Source organism: Giraffa tippelskirchi, chromosome 12 (genome assembly GCF_054371585.1).
Source record: "Giraffa tippelskirchi isolate mGirTip1 chromosome 12, T2T-mGirTip1v1.2.pri, whole genome shotgun sequence".
Classification (NCBI taxonomy): domain Eukaryota; kingdom Metazoa; phylum Chordata; class Mammalia; order Artiodactyla; family Giraffidae; genus Giraffa; species Giraffa tippelskirchi.
In genome coordinates this window covers 42887-49782 of record NC_137286.1, presented here as the reverse complement: position 1 = coordinate 49782, position 6896 = coordinate 42887, and positions in this window count along the sequence as shown.

Below are 6896 nucleotides of genomic sequence, written 5' to 3'. Positions count from 1 at the left end.
TCCCCACGTCATCCTCCCAGGAAGCCCAGACCCTGGGTCACCAGGGCAGAGGCCCTCTCTCCCTTTATGTGTAGCTGTCAGTCCCACAGTGAGGAACCCGGTGCCCACCCTCCGCCGTTTCTCTGTGTGCTGCTCCTTTCCAGAGGACATGTTCAGAGGTTTGAGCATTCTCAGCTGCCACACCCTGGAGAGACCTCTGTAAAATCAAGCCCACTGTTTATGAAGCTCCGTTTTGCCTTTAGTCTGCAGATTCTGCTCATTTCCAAAGCTGTCAGCGCCTTTTGCCTCATCCCGCACAGTGAGGTTTTTCTATGTAGTTCTATTACAGTCAGATGCGGTGTCCCATTGTGTGTTCCACTCCTACACCCAAAATAACTAAAATCAAATAGATTATAATCGACCCCTTGGGCTATACACATCTGCAGGCTCAGACAAATGCATAGTGACAGGTATCCATTCTAAAGTATCACATGGACTCCTTTAAACCCCCACCCCATGATCTGCTTATTATCTGTGTAGCTTTGCCTCATCCAGGATGTCATAAATGGGGTCACAATGATGTAGGAGATAGCTGGGCTCCAGGTTAGACACTAGCAACTGGCCTCCTGTTTGCATTTCATGGGACATGAAGAAGTGGGCTTCAGCTGGATACTCACAACGGTTAGCATTTCCTGAGACAAGAGATAGCTGGACGCCAGTTAAGGCATTTACAATCAGCCTCTTTTGCCTTCTGAAATGGAGGTAACAACAGAAACAGGGTAAATAGCCAGGGTTTGTCTCTTGGAAACACGTTCAAGTAACAGTTATGGCAATAGTCAAGGTAATAGTCAAGGCAAGGACAAAGAGGGGCAAAACCCTGTGTGAGAAAAGGAGTCAGGAATTGCTGCTCCCCGTCTTTTGGGACAAAGAAGATACTCCACATGCACAGGAAGGCTCTTTGTGGGTTGAAAGTCTGGGGACAGTGCCAGGCCATAATGAGTCTTGTGCCTCCCTTCACTTTGAGGTCCATCTTGGCTGACGGGTGTGTGCACGCCAAGGGGAGGGTCCCAGCATAGATCAGGTTGAAAAAGAAACCAGATAACTGGATGATGGAAGACAAAGACCTGGAAGAACTGACCTGTATGAATGACTTAACCGCCTCTTTACTGGGCTGCTCCTCCCCGGGGGGGGGGGGGGGGGGGGCTGCCCACACACTTTCTCTCCAGATGCGCGTCTCTGCCTTGCTTCTGTCTCAACTAAACAAATGGTTTCTCTATGTGCTCTCCCACTTGTTGTTACACTATGTCTATGATAATGAATTTTATACTTGGTTTACAGTCTCTGCCTCCAGGATAAATGCATTTTTCCCTGGGACAAAGAGTCAAGGGAAAACATCTTCTAGCCTGTAGCCCTTGCTGCTCTGGTGTCTAGGATTCCTGGTTTTCATCCAGGCTGGCCAGGGTCAGTTCCTAGGCAGGGAATTAAGATCCTGCTTCATGCCCTGCTCACTGTGTTACCAAGTCCAAGCTCACTCTGCTCGTCACACAACAGGCCAATGAATCCAAGAGACAAGGTATCGAGGCAAGGAAGAGACTTTAATTGGGGAGCCAGCTGACTGAGAAGACGGCAGGCTAGTGCCTCAAAATATCCATCTTGTCAGGGTCTGGTGGCCAGGCTCTTTTATGGATCAGAAATGGGGGCAGGTGAGGAAACAAAGCAAGAAGACTTTTCAATCCTTGCAGATGTCTCCTAGAATGGCAAGCCTCAGGCAGGGGGATGTGTTAGTCTCACTTTCTTACAGTCCTTCATAGGGGGCTCAGATTATCTCCCAGAGGCAGGCCATTATGTATATTTATTATAACAAAAAAGAGTTACAGTCATAGAAGCAGAGCCAGTGTAAATTTAAAATTAACCCTCCCTGGTTACAACTGCTGCCTCGTTGAGTTCAATAGTGTGTGCAGCTTCTTTACACTGGATTCTTTCACCAACAGTGTATGAGCTGATGGTTCATTCCGTTCTATTGCTAAGTGGTGTTCCATTGCTTATGCTTGTAAAGAAAAACAATTTTCCTTGTACCCTTCCAGATTTTTGGTAGAGACTTCCCCTGTAAAAAAGAAAAAACAGATTACCAGGAGAAAAACAGAAGTTTAATAACCTGTATACCTCCTGTATGGGTTTTCCTGGCAGCTCAGATGGTAAAGAATCCACCTGCAATACGGGAGACCTGGGTTCGATCCCTGGGTTGGGAAGATCCCCTGGAGGAGGGCACAGCAACTCACTTCAGTATTCTTGCCTGGAGAGCCCCCCTGGACAGAGGAGCCTGGCGGGTTACAGTCCATGGGGTCGCAAAGAGTCGGACATGACTGAGCGACTAAGCACCTACCTCCTGTATATACAAGAGCTACCCAGAAAAAGTGAGGTACTCACTGTAACGTCAAAGGCCATTATTTAAAATACTATCTTCAGATAAAAACAATAGGAGAAAGTCCTTGGGGGAGGTTATCACGCAAAACACAGTAAAGAAATGTATGATTGTTTGCAGATTTAAGTCAGGGCTCCACCATTGAAAAGAGCTACTTGAGGTTTAATCATCCTTCTATTTCTGATGCAAAGAGGGATAGCCTTTAAATATGGAAATTTTTCCATTGTAAATGTCCTTCATCTCCATACAGTTTTCTGAGATTCCTGTTTGTTTTTTTTTTAATGAGACTGAAATATTCCTTATGCCAGAAAGGCATATCTTGGGGCGGCGTATTCTGTTTGCCTTGACATGGATGTATCCCACTTTGCTTGTGCATTCAAGGATATCCTTATTTGTTCAAGTTTTTAGCTATTATGAATAGTGCTGCTGTGCATAATTTCCTCCTTGTTTGAATTTGGAGATAGGTTTTCAAAGCAGTTGACTAAGTTCTGAGCATCCCAAGGTGAGACTTGTTTATCTTTGGAAAAAACTGCCCAGCTGTCTTACACAGTGGCTGTACAGGCATCCCACTGTTAGGGGAAGCACACTGACTGAGACCGCCCACCCTGCCCAGGCACCATGGTAACCATTTGCATGAGTTGTTTTATGACTGGAGGTCCTGGTAAGGAACATGGAACTCATAAGCCACCACCAACCGAAAGAGTTCGGGAAAGGTCAAAAGGAGACACCATATGTCCAACCACCTCCCAGAATCCTCTCTGGCATCCATCTTGGCTGAACAGGGTGTGCACTGTTGTAGCCATGTTCTCCAGGAAGCAAACTCACTCAGAAGGACAACGCAAATAGTGGAGTGCAATTTATTACAGAGTCTCCTCTTAGCCGAGGACCCTGACCAGTTTTTGTGACAACCTTATATACCATAAGTGTACGTGTCTAAACCCACATCCCCAGATTCCTTGAAACTAGTCTGGATAGTGTAAAGGAGAGATATAATCAAGGCTAGCTGTGATTTATATGCAGTAAGTGTTAGTTGGATAAACAGGGTAACATATATCAATAGATATTGTACAGATAATTTGTTTTGCTTTGGGGTAAATTAGTACACTCCCTTGGTGACAGTCCTGAAGGCCTTTTATCCAGGGGTCAGTTTTCCAATTGATACATCGTCTCCATGGATACTGGGCATATAATTTAGTGTCCATCGGGTGAGCACCCAGGCATATAGTCCAAATTTCACAGTGGTTTCATGACGGAGACTGATTTTCAAGATGGAATCTGTTCGGCCTACTTTCCTCCTTCAGCACTACCAGGCAGGACTCTGAGTCAGAATGATTGGCTAAAGACAACCTGGAAACTAATCCCATCACCATAAAACCTGGGTTCCCTTCCCCTACTGCTCTCCACCCGGGCGCCCTTCCCAATAAAATCTCTTTCTTTGTCAGCACGTGTGTCTCCTCGGACAATTCATTTCCGAGTGTTAGACAAGAGCCCAGTTTCGGGGCCTGGAAGGGGTCCCCCTTCCTTCAACACCACCAGCAATGAAGGAGAGCTTCTGTTGTTCCTCACACTCCAGCAATCGCTACTGTCATATATTCGGAGCTCAGCAGTGCTAATAGGTGCAGTGTGTTAACTCATGATTTTAATTGTTATTCCCTAGTAGTATGATACTTTTGTATAATTTTTCTATGATATTGAGCATCTGCATATCTCCTTTGGCCAGGTGTTTCTGTTTAGATCCTTACCCATTTTTTTTTTTTTAATTTAAACTGGGGCTGTTTTAGAGGTCTTTGTCTATTTTAGGTCCAAATCCTTTATTAGATATGTGTTTGCAAATATTATTCTCCCAGTTTGTTGCTTGTCTTTAGACTTTCTGAATAAGGTCTTTCAGGGGAGAAATCTTTTATTTTATAAAGTCCACATATTTTTTTCTTTTGTGTATTGGTGTTTTCTGTGTTACAACTCAAAGCTCATGATATGCAGACCAAAGCCAAAGTCATGTATATTTTCTTATATATACAAGTAATTTTGATTGTTTTGCATTTTAAATGTCTGTTAATGAATCTGAGTGAATTTGGTGTAAGTTTTACAGTTTGTGTTTACAGTCATTTCATTTCATATGGTTTCCAGTTGATTGTTCTGTAACTATTTTGGAGAAATCATAAGATATTCATCTCTATTTCAGTTTGAATTGCTTATCTGCAGCAGAACCCCACATATCTGCTCCACGGCCCCCTGGGGCCTGCTCCCTCTGAGATCCAGGAAACAGGAGGACCAACCAAACCGAGCCCATCCCTCATCAATGAGGTCAGGCTGCGCGCTGTCTCTTCAGACTGCATTCTTTCACTGAGTAATATGCACGTGAGATTTAACCATGCCTTTTGAGGGTTGGTGGTTCATTCCTTTCTACTGATGAGTAATACTCCATTGCATGTGTATGGGAGGAAAAACAATTTTTATTCTGCCCTTCCATAATAAAAGACAAATCACCAGGAGAAAAAACAGAAGCATACCTCCTCTATGTTTCCCTGATGGCTTGCAGAACAGGGGAGATGGGTTTGATTTCTGGGTTGTGAAGATCCCCTGGAGAAGGAGTTGGCAACCCACTCCAGTATTCTTGCCTGGGGAATCCAATAGACAGAGGAGCCTGGGGGGCTACAGTCCATGGGATCCCAGAGTTGAACATGACTTAGCGACTAAAACAACAAATGCCTACTGTATACAGGGGAGCTACCAAAGAAAACTGAGTCAGTCCCTGAAATGTCCTAAGCCATCACCTTAAATACCATCTTCAGCTGAAGACAGAAGTAAGACCTTGGGGAATGAGAGAAGCCGGTTATGGAAGGTTATCATCAAGACACAGTAAAGAAGGATGATTGTTGGTAGATTTAAGGTAGGACCTTTCCATTGATAAGTTACTTGAGTTAATTATCCTTCTATTTCTGGTGCAAACAGGGGCAACCCTTAAATGCAGAGATTTCTCTGTTGTAAATGTCCTTCACAAAAGGCAATTGCTACTTAGTTTACTGGGAGTCCTCTTTTTTTCCCCTTGAAGCCGATGTAAATAATCCTCACACCAGAGAGGCTTATTTTGGGGTGGCCTACTCTACTTGCCTTCAAGTTTTTGACTATTATGAATAGCGCTGCTGTGCCTAAGTTCATCTTTGTTTGCATTTGGGCATGGATTTTTCAAAGCAGTTTCTTAAATACTGGAAATAATGATTGTTGGATCCCAAGGTGAGGTTTGTTTAGCTTGGGAGAAAACTGCCCAACTGTGTTACAAAGTGGCTATGCATGCAGCCTACCAGCAGTGAGGGGGCATTCCTGCTGTTCCTCAGCCTCCAGTAATTGGTATTGTCATATATTTAGAATTTACAGTCCTAATAATATGTGTGATGTGATATCTCATGATTTTAATCTATAATTCCCTAATGGTGTATGATGTTGAGCATGTTTTTGTTTTTGACTATCTGTATATCTTTTTTTGGCTGGGTGTCTGTTCAGATCTTTATTTGTTTTTTATGGGGTTGTTAAAGAGGTCTTTGTCTATTTTGAGTCCAAATCCTTCATCAGATATGAGTTTTGCAAATACTTCTGTCCCAGATTGTGGCTTGTCTTTTGATTTTCTGAATAAGATCTTTAAGAATCAGTTCAGTTCAGTTCAGTTGCTCAATCTTGTCTGACTCTTTGTGGCCCCATGGACTGCAGCACACCAGGCCTCCCTGTCCATCACCAACTCCTGGAGTTTACTCAAACTTATGTCCATTGAGTCAGTGATGCCATCCAACCATCTCATCCTCTGTCGTCCCCTTCTCCTCCCACCTCCAATCTTTCCCAGCATCAAGGTCTTTTCAAATGAGTCAGCTCTTGGCATCAGGTGGCCGAAGGATTGGAGTTTCAGCTTCAGCATCAGTCCTTCCAATAAATATTTCAGGACTGATTTCCTTTTGGATGGACTGGTTCGTGCTCCTTGAAGACTACTGGACTCTCAAGAGCCTTCTCCAACACCACAGTTGAAAAGCATCAATTCTTTGGTGCTCAGCTTTCCTTATAGTCCAACTCTCACATCCGTACAAGACTAGTGGAAAAACCATAGCCTTGACTAGATGGACCTTTGTTGGCAAAGTAATGTCTCTGCTTTTTAATATGCTAGGTTGGTCATAACTTTTCTTCTAAGGAGAAAGCATCTTAATTTCATGGCTGCAGTACTTGTGCATGGGCTTAGTTGCTCCATGGCAGGTGGGATCTTCCCAGATCAGGGATTGAACCCATGTCTCCTGCATTGGCAGGTGGATTCTTAACCACCAAGGAAGTCATTCCCCTCCCTCCTTCCTGCCAACCTCCTCCTTTAAAAAAAGACTAAAAGCAACCTGTTTAGTAAGTTTTCAGGGGTCTGAGCTCTGAGGTCAGCGTCTGTGGTGTCATTCTCCCAAAGGTTTCAGGTACCGGTTGGGCTCATGAGTCTGGCAACCAGGGTGGGTCTGGTGGCTGAAGACAG